This window comes from Sciurus vulgaris, assembly GCF_902686455.1.
Source record: "Sciurus vulgaris genome assembly, chromosome: X".
Taxonomy (NCBI): Eukaryota; Metazoa; Chordata; class Mammalia; order Rodentia; family Sciuridae; genus Sciurus; species Sciurus vulgaris.
Genome location: NC_136471.1, coordinates 131589173 through 131605049, shown reverse-complemented (window position 1 = coordinate 131605049; position 15877 = coordinate 131589173). Strand labels below are relative to the sequence as shown.

Here is a 15877-nt window from a genome sequence, read left to right as displayed (position 1 = left end):
TTTAAAAAATATTTTTTAGATGTCAATAGACCTTTATTTTATTCATTTATTTATATATGGTGCTGAGAATTGAACCCAGTGCCTCACACATGCCAGGCAAGCTCTCTACCACTGAGCCGCAACCCCAGCCCAAAACACTGTATTTTGAAAACAATTTTTATGATTGATTTATCATCTTTATGGTAAAGCTTAGTCCAGTTATCTCTTATTATCTAGCTTCTTTTGCTTGTCGTTATTTAAATCAATAGGGGTGCTGTGATTCAAGGCACAGTTCCAAACAGTTCTACCAGTTGTCTAAATCTCTTCTTTCCATTCCAAATTCCTCCAAGTGACTCTCTTTTTTACATGGAAGCAAATATTTAGTTTCACAACTTTAGTCATTTTCTTCCTTGGAATACAACTGGGAAATTGCTCACTCCTGGGGTGCTGGGCAAAGGGTGCCAGATGATGGCAGGAATGCTGGTGACATCCCTGAAGGGAGCTTTGTTGTGCCTGAGCTACTGCCAGTTAACGTCTCTGGAACATGAACTACCAAAGCATCACTGGTCCAAAGAGGGGTGCTCCAATCCCCCTTCCCACCCTTGCCTATCAGCATCCAGAAGCAATTCTTTGCATGGGTGCTTCTTCATCCTGATCCTGACTGGCAGCTCTGAGGATTAAGCTCAAGTCCTTTGGAGCAGGCGCTTTATGCACATTAACCCCCTAGGGCGCTGAACTCCAAAACCTCTATTTTCTCCCCCTGGGTCTATCCTGTATCTCACAAAACCCTAGTTAGCCACTGTGGTACACAGCCTTTCTTTCATTTTAGGCTATCAAAAGAAAACAAAACAAAACACCAGACCTTACAACAATAAGATGGATATGGTAATGATGAGGGTCTTTAGGGGAGTGGGCAAATTGCAAGTTCTTTTAAAGCTGAGACTTGGGAATCCATTTTCTTCTTCATCATTAAGACTTCACATTCTCAGCAGCAGAATCTAGCTTACACTAGCACAAATCATCACTTGGCTGAATGAAAACAGGGTGTGTGTGTGTGTGTGTGTGTGTGTGTGTGTGTGTCCATTAAACAGTCTCTCAAAACTGCTGAATGAAAATTAAGAGCAATGTTTTCTTAATCAGGGAAAATTGCTGCTTAAGTAACTATATGAAAAAAAAGACCATCTGGTCTCTCTGCTACTTGAGTTTTTCACCTCGCATTCTGGTTAACTTGAGCAAAACATTATCATATTATATAGAGATTATTTTTTACCATGGACCATGGTGCATTTCCTTCTGACTATCACTTTAATAAACCACGTAGAAAGCAGTGCTCTATTTCTAGGAAAATACTTTTCAGTTCTAAATGGCCAATTTTGAAAGGGGAAGAGTGACTGGAAAGAGGACAATGGAAGTCAGATCACAGTGAGAGCACACACTGTTTATGTGTCTTTGAACACCTTTGTCAGGGAAAATTTGCTCCCCCACTCCTCTTTTTCTCTCAATAGTAGTAACTAAATTTCAAAACAAAAAGCCATTGCTGTCCCGTTCCTTCACGATGATGACTATACTAAACACCCTCTAAGAACTAGGTCAGAAAATGGAATTAATTTTCATGTGGGAACTAAGATGACAATAAAAGTACAATGAAACCTCCATTAATTGAAATTCTCAGGAAATTTGAGAGTTCTGGTTAATTTAATTTTCTGGTTAACTGAATCACAAATAGAACATCTTTTTAAAGTATCCTTATAAAAATTTTCTAAAATGCTTGAATCCGCCCACTTTACTTGCATACTTACAAAGCACACACTACATCTAATTTAAATGTTCTTAGATGATTCCAAGTTTTATTTTTCCTTGAGATCATCATTAGAAAGATCTTTTTTCATTTGATTTAGGAGATTGACTTGAATGTATCCATGGTCATAATTTTTTTACTTTCATTCACAAAATCACCTTCTTCCTTGTATTTTGCATAATATACAAAACTGATTAATAAAGATTTTGATGGGGGGGCAATTTGGGATAAGGTGAGGCTTGTCTGTATGTTAAAGGAAATTTGTAAAAAAAAATTTTTTTCTACCTGATGTTTACTAGGTGTGGAAAATGAACAAGGGTTTTAGTACTTCTAATGAATTTTGTTAGCACAAATTAAAGACCATATAACATTTTCATATATTTCAACTTACTAAGAAAGTGCTAGAGTTTAGGTTTACTAATGGAACACACTGGAAGCTCAAGATTGACCCAGAAGTCCTCTTTCACAGTGCAGTCACAACCAGGCCAGTCCTCACTTGGGTTCCCCATTCCAATTTCTCACATAAATTTATTCTATACCCCTTGAACTTCCTAATAACAACACCATATTGAATCAAACGATTGCCCAAGAGAGACCTCTAGCCTTACATCGGGTTTCCTGCCCTTTCATGAAGATTATCGTAAAAGAAATTCCTGTCAATACAAGTTAGGACACTGGGAAAATATCAGATAAGATCACTTCCAACTTTACTGTTCCAAGTAGTTTGTATTGTATATAGAAAGATAACACTGGGACTCGTGTTCGTTCTCTCTCTCTCTCTTTCCACCTCCCTCTCTCCCTTCCTTCCCCCCATCTCCACTCACATGAATACACACATCTTTGGGGGCGGTACAGGCATTATCTGCCCTCATCCCCAAAAGCAGCACTAAGCAAATTTATTTTGAGGTCCTATTATGTGCCAGGAACTCTGTTAGCTACTGGGCACACAGTAGGGTTTTCACAAAGATTTCCAAAAAGGCTGAATGCAGTTGAAGGAATCAGCTACACCAGACTTATATTATAGATAGATCCACAAAAGATTTTATAGGGAAATCAGTGATGCTAAACTTAGTGGTAGTATTAGTATTTCTGAAGAATGACTATTTTGAAAATGACACGGTTGTTACACTCAAAGATAAAGCCTACATATCTATTCATGTGTTAATTTTATCAACTAATATATCTGGGACACAAAAGTGTGGGGTATTGAATATGCATTTTAGATCTCAATATATAACTCAGTATAAATATTGCAAAGACAGTGCCAGTTGGTTTTTCTTCTTGCTCATTTTATCCTTCTATCTGCCCTGTCTTCTCTCAGTATTTTTCCACCAAATGTCCTGAAGAAGGGTAGTGAACGGAAAGACTGGGTAATTTTTCTGTTTAAGGAATCCTCAGGGACTATTAATACCAAAACACCTTAGAGAGTTCTGAAGACACTTTCTAAACTGGAATGCTCCTAAGTGGGGTCAAGGTATCGAGGGTGTCTGGACTCCACCATCTGACACCAAGAGTGATTTCTAGGTTAACTGGATGCATATGGCATACTGGGGCCAAGAATCTGGACAAGTAGCCTTAGCTCATTTAAAATGAATGGCCACTCTTCTGACTCAATCCCAGAAGCTGCATGAGGGGGTACTACAGATTGTTACCTGCTAACCCTGTGGGAAACTCACCTTTCTTTAAATATTTAAATACCTTCCTTTAAAAAGACAAAAAGTCTCATGATCCATTACATAAGTAACTGTTAAACCTGAGAAAGTAGGGTGCTTATATTATATTGATTCTTCACTGCATAAAACAAAGAATATGTATATATAAAGAAACACTGACTTCATTGAAATAATATTGATTTGGAGAGTGGAGACGTGCAGGCAAAATAAAGAATGAATTCCCAATACCCAAATGGTTGACATGTGACTGATTTACATAAGCCTTCCGTTGAATTTCCTTTTTCTGGATCATTTCTTCAACTAACCATAGTCAGCATTTCTTTTACTACCTACAATTTTTAGGTACATCATACAAATTAACTCTAATCCTACCCAAACCCTAAGTAGCAGGTATCAGTCCACCCATGCTGAGGAAACGAACTCAGAATAAAGGGATCCTGCCCAGGGCCACTCAGGCTGGCATGTGTTAAGTCCAGTTTTAGAATAGTTTTTATGATTCCTGACAATCTCTTTTAAGAGTCACAAAATAGCCGGGCATAGTGGTACACACCTGTAATTCTAGTGAATTGAGAGGCTGAGGCAGGAAGATTACAAATTTAAGGCCAGCCTCAGCAACATGGCCCTAAGCAACTAAGCAAGACTTTGTCTCAAAATAAAAAATGAAAAGATCTGGGGATGGAGCTCAGTGGTAAAACACCCCTGGGTTCAATTCCCAGCATGGCAAAAAAAAAGTTACAAAACATGTAGCTGTTACACTCTCAAAGAGTCAGAAATTTTTTGATATATGAATGTAAAGAAAATTTGGAGTCTGCATATTTTGGTGGCACTTCTACTACTTCTAAACTTTAATTTAGTAAACACTAAGAGTTTAAGCATTGGTCCATTGTTCTGCAACAGGAGTCATTCAGGAATGTCACATGCTAACCACTCCTCATTTCTCTTCGAAGGACAGACATCTGGATCATATTGGTAAGTGGGTTCTTTAAACACAAGAGAAAATTAGGAGAAAAACCTAAGATTGGATATTTCCATGAGTCTTCTCACCAATACCCCCACCCAGTACTCTTATTTTTTATAACTAGCTTGTCATCCATCTTTTCCACTTGGCAAACAATGGCTTGTGACCTTCCAGTTAGTGAGTTCATAGGAGAAATATATCAGTTATAATTAATGTTTACTAGAATAAATGTAAATATTTAAAAAAACAAAACAGCTCCAAGCACATGTGATTTCCATTTCATTTTATGAAACACTAAAAATCCACTTGTCCACCCCATTAATTATAACCTGCTCTCAGCCCTGACCTGTATATAATTCCCCCTGATGTAAATTGGAACAAGGTGCTCAGAATGGAAGCCGCCTCCACCACAACTGGGTTACACAATGTCAAGTTCCTAAACCTCTCCAAAGTGTAACCTGACATTTTTCTAAGATTAGAGATGGTTTATGAATTTAAAAAGAGGGCTTAAAGTCTCACCACAGTTAAACCTTTCAGTAATTCCTGAAATATCCAAAGTAAACAGGACTAAGGGGGCCTTAGGGACACCAAAACCTTGTTTTAAGAGAAGGAACACACTTTAGTAGTTTCTTTATAGAAAATAACGTACATGCATTCAACCAGAATTAAGAAGAATGCAACAATAAACTTTGAGGCTTGAAGCCCTCTAGAGATCTAAGAGAGTTTTACATGAATGGACCCTGTAAAACAGTTCTATGCTCCACGTGAATGATCGAGTTTACACTTCCCATTCATCCTAAACGTTGAAGGCAAAGAGAACAGCAAACATGTTTAACAGGTCTTTTCTTGACAAAATGTAACATATATTCATTTATCACATTCCCCAAAAGCAAAACACCTAGAGGACCTAACCACTAAGAAGCAGCCTTCTGTGGATTGATCTTTCCAGTTATTTTTCTGTACATCATAGCAACAAAAAAATGGGACTATGCTTTATGTTTTATTTTGCCAGCTATTAGTTTTAATATAATATATTGGGTGATTTTTCATGTTCACAGACTTCTGACTTCTCAAGATTAATCTTAAATACCTTTTAGTACAACTGAAGTGTTACAGCTACTTGCCAAATCAAATAGACCATACAAGCCAAAGATTTAATAAATACTAAAATGAGAGCACTTTCCCCCTATTACAACATATGTTGTCAGTGGGGGGTGATATTGCCCCCAAGAGGTAGAAAATTAGTTCTTAGTGGCAAATAATCTTACTCTTTCATGTATAAATCACAGATATACATAAATTGATATAGTATAGTTACGGTATTAAAATTCCATGGGGGTGGAACTGGAAAAATATATTTGAAAAGGTTCCATGCAGGGAAATTGCTAATGAAATAAGTTGCAAACCTCTATAGCATCAATCTTGTTTGAAAAAAATCTCATTAGGATCTGGGTTAGGAGGCACATGTTGGGTAAGAGGCTGTTTTGAAGACCAATGAACAAATCATCTCAGAAAAGGCAAAGACTGTCAAAGGTGCCAAAAACATGCAATGGAGAAAAGATAGCCTCTTCAACAAATGGTGCTGGGAAAACTGGAAATCCATATGCAACAGAATGAAACTAAACCCCTATCTCTCACCATGCACAAAACTCAACTCACAATGGATCAAAGATCTAGGAATTAGGCCAGAGACCCTGCACCTAATAGAAGAAAAAGTAGGTCCAAATCTTTACCTTATTGGCTTAGGACCAGACTTCCTTAACATGACTCACAAGGCACAAGAAATAAAAGCAGGAATCGATAAATGGGATAGATTCAAACTAAAAAGCTTTTTCTCAGCAAAGGAAACAATCAACAATGTGAAGAGAGAGCCTACAGTGTGGGAGAAAATGTTTGCCACACACGCTTCAGATGGAACACTGATCTCTAGAATCTAGAAAGAACTCAAAAAACTTTACACCAAGAATACAAATAACCCAATCAATAAATGGGCTAAGAAATGAGCAGACACTTCACAGAAGAAGATCTACAAGCAATCAACAGATACATGAAAAAATGTTCAACATCTCTAGTAATAAGAGAAATGCAAATCAAAACTAACCTAAGATTCCATCTCACCCCAATTAGAATGGCGATTATCAAGAATACAAGCAACAACAGGTGTTGGTGAGGATGTGGGGAAAAAGGTACACTCACACATTGCTGGTGGGGTTGCAAATTGGTGCAGCCACTCTGGAAAGCAGTAGATTCCTTAGAAAACTTAAAATGGAAGCACCATTTGACCCAGCTACCCCACTCCTTGGCCTACACCCAAAGGACTTAAAATCAACATACTACAGAGATACAGCCACATCAATGTTCATAGCTGCTCAATTCACAATAGGCAGATTGTGCAACCAACCTAGATGCCCTTCAATAGATGAATGGATAAAGAAACTGTGGTATATATACACGATGGAATATTATTCAGCCATAAAGAATAAAATTATGACATTTGTAGGTAAATAGATGGAGTTGGAGAATATCATGCTAAGTGAAATAAGCCAATCCCCAAAAACCAAAGGCCAAATAATTTCTCTGATAAGTGGTTGATGATACATAATGGGGGCAGGAGAGATAAGGGAATAATGGAAGAAGGATGGATTGTGTAGACAGAAATGAGGGGTGGGGAGGGGGCGGGGGAAGGAAAGATAATATATGAGACAAACATCATTACCCTATGCACATGTATGATTACATGAATGGTATGACTCTACATCGTGTACAACCATAGAAATGAAAAGTTGTACCCCATTTGTGTACAATAAATCAAAATTAAATAAAAAGAGAAAGAAAAGGCAAAGACCAAGTGAATCTGCATTTTGACATTTACCAGTTCTTGTTCTGTGCTGTCCTTGTCTGCTGTCAGAGCCCCCAGCATGCCTTGTCCCCAAAGCCTTCATTTGCCCCAAGCAGATGGACCATCAAACCTCCAGTGCTTCTTGGCAGCAATACCCTGGAGGTGGTCAAAGAGGGAAGAGAATGCAAAAAGTGCACATTTCCTTGTAGAAATGAGAAGGCACAATTTCTCTTCTACCCTGTAACCCTAGCAGAAGGTGGACCATGTCCACAAAATGCTGTCATCACAGGCCACATTGTTCACAAAGGAGCAAGGTAGGAGCTGAAACTCTTTAACACCTTCTGTGATGGGCAAACTTCCTAAAATGACATCCCAAAGATATCTACCTGGACTCCCAGAACTTGTGAATACAATGAGATATGGCTTTCTCCATTATGGGGAACAGTTGACACCAGGAAGGGAGACAGATGATCCATGTGGCCTCATCACTTGTGCATTTCAAAGCTGAGATTGATGGTACAAGAGGAATTTAGAGATAGGCTGTGTGTCCAAAGGACTCAATGTGCTGTTGATGCTTTCAGGGTAAAGGCAGCCACATAAGAAGGAATACAGATGATCCCCAAGAAGAAAGAGTGGTCTCCCACTGATAGCCAGCAAGGGGCTCAGTCTTTAAACTGCCTGAAAATGAATTCGGCCCACAACCTGAATGAGGTTGGCAACAGATCTTCCCCAGGGCCTCCAGATAGCAGCCTGATCTGGCTGACAGCTTGTTTTCAGCATTGTGACACACAGAGCAAAGAGTCAGGCCACCCTGCAGAACCATCAGCTAATAGGTGCTATTTTAACCTATGTATTTGTGGTAATTTGTCATGCAGCAATGTAAACTAATACACCTTCACTTCTCTACAACCATTCTGATAGGTGACATCCTGGCAACATTTGTCTCCCCAGTCAAAGACCCTGATGGGTGATAATCAGCTCAAAGAATGTCCAATCTTGGGGTTCTGAGTGACTTCTTCACCTTTTGGGAATCTATAATCAATCCTACCAGACATGCCCTAGCTTTTGACCTCTGTTCTGCCCCTCAGGAGGATTTTAGCTATCTCCTGCTCAGTGGTTCATTTCTTAAGGATCTCTACCTTCCTGGGCTCCACCACCTGATTTACTCAGAACCTAGCATATCCACCAACACATGCCCACATCTGGTGTAGATGTTTCACCTGCTTCAAACTTTCCATTCTACATCTAGATCATTCACTGTGGGCTTCCAAATCTCCAGTGCCCCTCTATTCCTATAATGGGTTGGTCAAGAATCACATGAGGAGAAGTGGAAGTCTAATGTTCATCCATGTCTAAATTTTCCTGTTGGAAAAAAATAGAAGCAGTGATTGGCTAAATAATGTGCTACGGTAGAAAGAAAAGTCAGAGGATTAAGTATCCAAAATGGCTAAATTGGAAACTTGCCTAGTCTCTCATCACCTCTGATACATCTTTTCCAGCCTCAATCTCCTCATTCAAAAGAATAATAGTAATGCTTAATTGCAAGGAGGAATAAAAATTGTGATGGTTCATAACAGAAATTAGCATATGTAAAGACTTACATATCATTCTGAGAAGAACTGAGGGAATTGTTTGCCTAAAACACTTTTAATGTTTCCCTTTCAGACAAGGTAGCTTTGTAAATAATCTGTATTTCTTCTTTTATCATAAGAACGAACCCATCAGTAACCTCCTAGAAGGCAGACTTTAGACTGGACAAATAGAATATTGTATGATATAGAAACAATAATTTGGCATTAAAATGCTGTCTCCAATTGGAAATCCATATGCAACAGAATGAAACTAAACCCATATCTCTCACCATGCATGAAACTAAACTCAAAATGGATTAAGGACCTCAGAATCAGACCAGAGACCCTGCAGATTATAGAAGAAAAAGTAGGTCCAAATCTTCACCTTGTTGGTCTAGGATCAGACTTCCTTAACAGGACTCCCATAGCCCAAGAAATAAAAGCTAGAATCAACCACTGGGATAGATTCAAACTAAAAACCTTTCTCTCAGCAAAGGAAACTATCAGCAATGCAAAGAAAGAGCCTGCAGAGTGGGAGAATATCTTTGCCAATCATACTTCAGATAGAGCACTATCTCCAGAATCTATAAAGAACTCAAAAAACTCTACACCAAGAACACAAATAATCCAGTCGACAAATGGGCTAAGGAAATGAATAGACACTTCACAGAAGAAGATCTACAAGCAATCAACAAACATATGGAAAAATGCTCAACATCTCTAGTAATAAGAGAAATGCAAATCAAAACCACCCTAAGATTCCATCTCACCCCAATTAGAATGGCGATTATCAAGAATACGAGCAACAACAGGTGTTGGCGAGGATGTGGGGAGAAAGGTACACTCAAACATTGCTGGTGGGGCTGCAAATTAGTGCAGCCACTCTGGAAAGCAGTGTGGAGATTCCTTAGAAAACTTGGAATGGACCCTCCATTTGACCCAGCTATCCCACTCCTTGGCCTATACCCAAAGGACTTAAAATCAGCATACTACAGAGGTACAGCCACATCAATGTTCATAGCTGCTCAATTCACAATAGCCAGACTGTGGAACCAACCTAGATGCCCTTCAATTGATGAGTGGATAAAGAAACTGTGGTATATATATACAATGGAATATTAGTCAGCCATAAAGAATGATAAAATTATGGCATTTGCAGGCAAATGGATGAAATTGGAGAATATCATGCTAAGTGAGATAAGCCAATCTCAAAAAGCCAAAGGATGAATGATATCGCTAATAAGTGGAGGATGACACATAATGGGGGGGAGGGAAGGGTTAGTGTTAGGGTTAGAGTTAGGGTTAGGGAGGGGGGCAAGTGTGGAGGAAGGAAGTACTGTATAGAGGGTAAAGAGGGGTGGGAGGGGTGGGGGGAAGGGAAAAAATAACAGAATGAATCAAACAACATTACTGTATGTAAATTTATGATTACACAAATGGTATGCCTTTACGCCATGTACAAACAGAGAAACAACATGTATCCCATTTGTTTACAATAAAAAAACAAAGAAAATTAAAAAAAAATGCTGTCTCCATTATTCTGACCAATAAGAAGGAAAGTGAATTTTAGGATTAGGAAGAAAATTCTGCAGTTGCCACATTTGTTAAGGTATTTCTGTTAGATTCACTGTAAAACTGAGCAAATCCTAAGCACCATAAGGGAAGAGTCCATATTTCATCCATATTGAATGTGTACAGGGTCTGCCTGAAAACTGTTGCTCAGTAGGTTCTTCCTCAATTCACTTCTGTATGCATCAAAAAATCATTTAAAAGGTAAAATCTGTCAGACATGGTGGTACGTGCCTGTAATCCCAGTGACTCAGGAGGCTGAGGCAGGAAAATCACAAATCTGAAGCGAGCCTCAGCAACTTAGCAAGGCCCTAAGCAACCGAGTGAAACCCTACCGCAAAACAAAAAATAAAAAGGGCTGGGGATGTGGCTCAGTTGGTAAAGCACCCCAGGGTTCAATCCCTAGTACTAGTGAACCTCACCATCATGTACATCCACAAGAAATTATTTTTAAAAATAACTATGGGTAAATGGCAGAAAGATCAATAGAGGGAGGGAGCCCTGGGTCAGGGGAGGGAAGGGGAAGGAGAGGTACTGGGATATTCATTAGTATAAGACATATTCCATGCTTGTTTAATTATATCAAAATGGATTCTACCACCATGTATAACTATAAAGAACCAATAAATTTTTAAAAAATCCTTAGTAGCAAATAATAAAAAGTAAAAAGTGGCACATGCCTGTAATCCCCAGAGGTTCAGGAGATTAAAGCAGGAAGATGGCAAGTTCAAAGCCAGCCTTAGCAAAAGCAAGGTGCTAAACAACTCAGTAAGACCCTGTCTCTAAATAAAATACAGAAAAGGGTTGTGGAGGTGGCTCAGTGATTGAGAGCCCCTGAGTTTAATACCTGGTACCTGCCCCCCCAAAAAAGTAAAATTTACAAAACCAAAATGTGAAATGTACACTGTAAATGCTGATGAGATTAACATTTTATTTGATCCTGAATTGTCTTATTTATGTTCCTAGTAAATATTTAGAAGTTTAAATATTATTTAAATAAACAGACCTTACTTAAAACTTCTGACAGACTGCAGTGGGTGTTTGGAGGTTGGGGGGAGTGGAGCAAATGCTTCCCTAAAACTCCATGTTCAACATCAGACTTGTGTCAAAATCTAAATATAAACCCAAAGCTATAATATAAAAGGGAAAACCATTTTCTTCCTTTTGTTTTACTGGCTTATTATGCAGGAGGCATAATATCCAGTGTCCTAGTGGCTGTGTCCTTTGAGGACCATCTTACACTGACTGTGCCTTCTGAGTCTGAACATTACAGATTTTTACTTCCAAATGTTAAGAGATTTGCTTGCTTGAAGATCTTTTCTCTTTTTGCAAATTACTTGTTATTAAAACAGCAATGGATGCACTCATTAATCAAATTAAAGATCATCTTTCTGGAACTCTATCAAATGCAGATAAAGTATAAAGAAGTATTGTTGATAGATTGTTTTTAACGTGGACTTAATGAATAACTTTGTTGTTAAAATTCACAAGCCAGGGGCATTGAAAAATTCCCATGGCTTGAACATGCACAACCTTGGCACACTTCTTAATGGACAAAGTTCAAGCTATTCATAGCTTCCGTGACCTAAAGATCTTAAAACCATAAATGATACCATTATAATACTCTGAATGCTCCTCTTAGAAGTTCCTATTAGCTGATTTTTTCAGAATTTGCTAAAAAAATTGCTATAATTTGGCCTCTGGAGAGTTCAACACTTAAACATAATGTAGCATTACTGCTTTCAGTTGCACCCTGGCTTAAGGAATTTAACATGATGCACGTCAATGTGCTGATTAGTAGAGTCCCTTTCTAAGTCATTGCTGGAGTGGGAATCTGCAAACTGTGGCATACAGGCAGCCTGCAAGTCAGCTCCAATCCTCTGCCTGTTCTGGTGTGTGCCACAATTTAGAATGGTTCTTATACTCTTAAGCAGTTAAAAATAATACTACTTTGTGATTTGCAAAAATAATATGAAATTCAAACTTCCATGCCCCATAAATGAAGTATTTTTTAGCACATTTGCCTCTGATTGCTTGTATGGTTTATGACTGTGCTGAGAAGTTTGTCAGATTAAAAAGCCCAAAATATTTATTATCTGGCCTGTTGCAAACAAGGGTGCTGACCTCCAGCTTAAGTCATATGGCCTTCCCCTCTCTCTCTCCCTTTCTTTCTCTCTCTCTGAGGATTGAACCCGGGGCATTTTACTACTGAGGTACATCCCCAGCCCTTTCTTTCTTTTTTCCCTTTATTTTGAAAGGGTCTCACTTGCTAAGTTGTTGAGACTGGCCTCGAACTTTCCTCTTGCCTCAGTCTCCCAAATTGCTGGGATTACAGTTGTGTGCCATCATGCCTGGCTAAATCTCAATCTCTCTGTCACACACACACACACACACACACACACACACACACACACACACTTTTACTATTAGAAATAGTTGTGACAATATTCTGCTTGTTACTCTTAGAGAATGAAATAGAAATGTTTTAATTTGGAATAAAAATTGTAACAATTAAGTAAGCGATTCTTGACTTTTTAATCACCAAGCTCCAGTTCTTCCTTTTTCTTAAAAAAAAAAAAAAGGCTGGGTGTTTATCATTTTTAAAACCAGCTTTACCAGAGCATAGTGGCATATGATAATCCCGGTGACTCCAGAGGCTGAGGTAGGGGATCCCAAGTTTGAGGCCAGCTTCTACAGCTTAGTGAGACCTTGTCTCAAAATTAAAAAAAAAAAATTAAAGGGTCTGGTGATGTAGTGGATAAAAGCCCTGGGTTCAATCCCCCTAGTACCAAAAAATAAAAATAAAAAGTTTTATTGAAATATAATTCACACATCACACCCATTTCCAGTGTACAATTCAATGGTTTTAGTTTATTCATAGAGTCAGGCAGCAATCACCACCATCTAATTCCAGAACATTTTCATCACCCCATTAGCAGTCACTCCCCATTCTCTTCTCACCCCAGCCCCCGGCAACCACTAATCTTTCTGTCTCTATGGATTTGCCTCTTCTGGACATTTCATATAAATGGATCATATATTATGTGGCCCTTTGTGACTGGCTTTTCTCACTTAGGATAATATTTTTAAAAACCAATTAACTTTTAACTTCACAAATCCCCAGGTTTAGGAGTAAGTAACTGATGAAACCATCAATGAAAAGGTAATTGATTGGACAATATTCTTTGTTTTCCTAAATGCTGAAAAAAGCCCACACACTTTCCTTACAGTCCAGAGGGATGCCCACAAGTCTGGGCCATGCCCTCAGGGGAATCACTCTGCTACCATATATTCATTCTATCATTTACCCAATAAATGCCTATGCCAGGTATGGCACAAGGTGGGGATATGCCTCAGAATTTCAGATCTAAGTTCTTCACAAACTTCTTTTTTATTAGATACTGGCTTGATCTGTCAAACATTCTACTATACTGTCAAAACACCGGATATATTTTCCAGTTTTAGTCTTCTATATGAAGTGTTGTAATTTCTTGAGATGTTCAAAATAAGCCAGGCACAGTGGCTCATTCCTATAATTCTAGCAACTGGGGAGGCTGAGGCAAGAAGAACACAAGTTCAAGGCGAGCCTGGGCAACTTAGAGACATTTGTCAAAAAAAAAAAAAAAAAAAAAAAAAAAAAAACCTGGGTGCAGTGGTGCATGCCTGTAATCCCAGTGGCTCCAGAGACTGAGACAGGAGGATGGACAGTTCAAAGCCAGTCTCAGCAAAAGCTAAGCACTAAGCAACTCACTGAGATCCTGTCTCTAAATAAAATACAAAATAGGGCTGGGGTGTGGCTCAGTGGTAGAATGCCCCTGAATTCAATCCCCAGTACCTAAAATAAATAAATTAATTAATTAATTAATTTAATTAAATAAAAAGGGCTGGGGGTATAGCTCAGTGGCAGGAGTCCCTGGGTTCAATCCCCATTACCGTACCAAATTCGAGTTGCCTTCAACTTTCCAAATACCTGAGTAAAACTCTTTATTCCTCTTCCTCTTCTTTTCTTACTTAACAGTCCATATATTTCTTCTCTTTCACTCTAGAACTGCTTGATAAAAATTTTGAGTCCTATAACACATGCCACTAAGATATTGCAATATCCATGGAGTATTAGGCAAGAAAAGAAAAATAATTAAACCTTGTCCATTCATTTTTTCTTAGTATCAAGATGATTGCCATCATGTTATTGCTTGCTCACAAGCAAAGTCTCAGAATTTCCATTACAAAAGTAAGCTAAGCAAATTCTCTATAATCCAGGCATAGAGCTTAAAATAGTGCCTTTGAGGTCACTGGGCATTAGAAACTGAATGGTATCTCATTCCACCAATCAGGTGAGTCTGTCTCCCTTGTGGACGAATCTTTTAAGTGTTTGACACTTTAGTTTCTAACATTGCTTGATCCTGAAGGATAGAGTCAAAATCAAACACATCTGGGCATATTTAACCTGGAAAAATGCCCTGAGAAGGCCACATTAGCTTTGTCTTTGAAGGGCTGTCAGAGACCAGAGTAACTACACGTGTTCTTTGTTGGTAAGGAGTGCCAAACACGGGTAAAAGCAATGGGGAAGCAAATACAGATTTAATGTAACAAAAAACTTTGCCACTCCTTTGGAATGGTTCTCCTGAGAATCCCTTGTTTTCTAGTCTTCCTGGGGGTCATTAAAAAGGGGTTAGTGGTGCTGTGGTAGGAATTCAAACATGACAAGGTTCCAAGCAATAAGCCAAAGACCTTTTAACTGTCAGTGATGTAGAGATAGACTTTGTGGCAAAGGTGATAGCAAGGAACCAGTTTGGAGAAATTCTGGGTTTAAAGCTACTGTGATGATTCAACCCCAAAGATTGATGCACTTTTTAAGAGAGAAAGATGATGTCTTAATGTCAACAATAACATACATTTTAAAGCATTTATGCAGAACTTAGCAAATGAAAAGGAAAGCTTTAGTTAGCATATATAGGTAAATATTGGAGATTGTTTATTGGTGCATTATAATTATACCTAATAGTGGGATTCATTATGCCAGATTCATATATGCACATCACATAATTTGATCAATTACATTGTCTCATTCCCTGGTAGCTTCCCATTCTCTTCCCCTAGTGTTAGAGATTTTTAACCTGTCCAGATATTTGATATCATATTTAAAAAAGAAAAAAGACAGGTAGGTCAAAAGCCAAAAGTAGTATTTGTGGAATTAAAACATATATACATATATGAATCACAGCTAATTATTCTTTAAATATAGATTCTTAAAATGTATTATGTGCCCAAACTTGATCATTAGCCAAGAGCTGCATAAGAAAACTTGAAATTAAAAAAATGAGGATTTTCTTTTTAACAAGAAAATCATGAACTATAGGGAAGAACATATCCGGACATTAATTATAAAGAATACAATGATTTAAAATCTGGTAGGACTTCATTATCTTAAGGTAGAACCAATCAGAAATTACATTTTCTACCCTTGGTTCAAAGTTTAAAATCTCAAAA

At 38.2% G+C, this 15877-nt stretch overlaps 1 protein-coding gene across 5 annotated transcripts in view; it reads right to left on the bottom strand.

Annotated features, from left to right (window-relative positions):
* The window catches only part of MID1 (midline 1), a 359879-nt gene that overhangs the window by 125840 nt on the left and 218162 nt on the right, over nucleotides 1-15877 (bottom strand). Inside the window, exon 1 of one of the 5 annotated variants that reach the window (XM_079123169.1) lies at nucleotides 7281-7403. The exons of the other annotated variants lie outside the window; for them this stretch is intronic. The gene's annotated coding sequence lies outside the window, so the exon portion shown is untranslated. Of the gene's footprint in view, nucleotides 1-7280; nucleotides 7404-15877 lie in introns of those variants that run through there. 5 annotated transcript variants of the gene reach the window in all.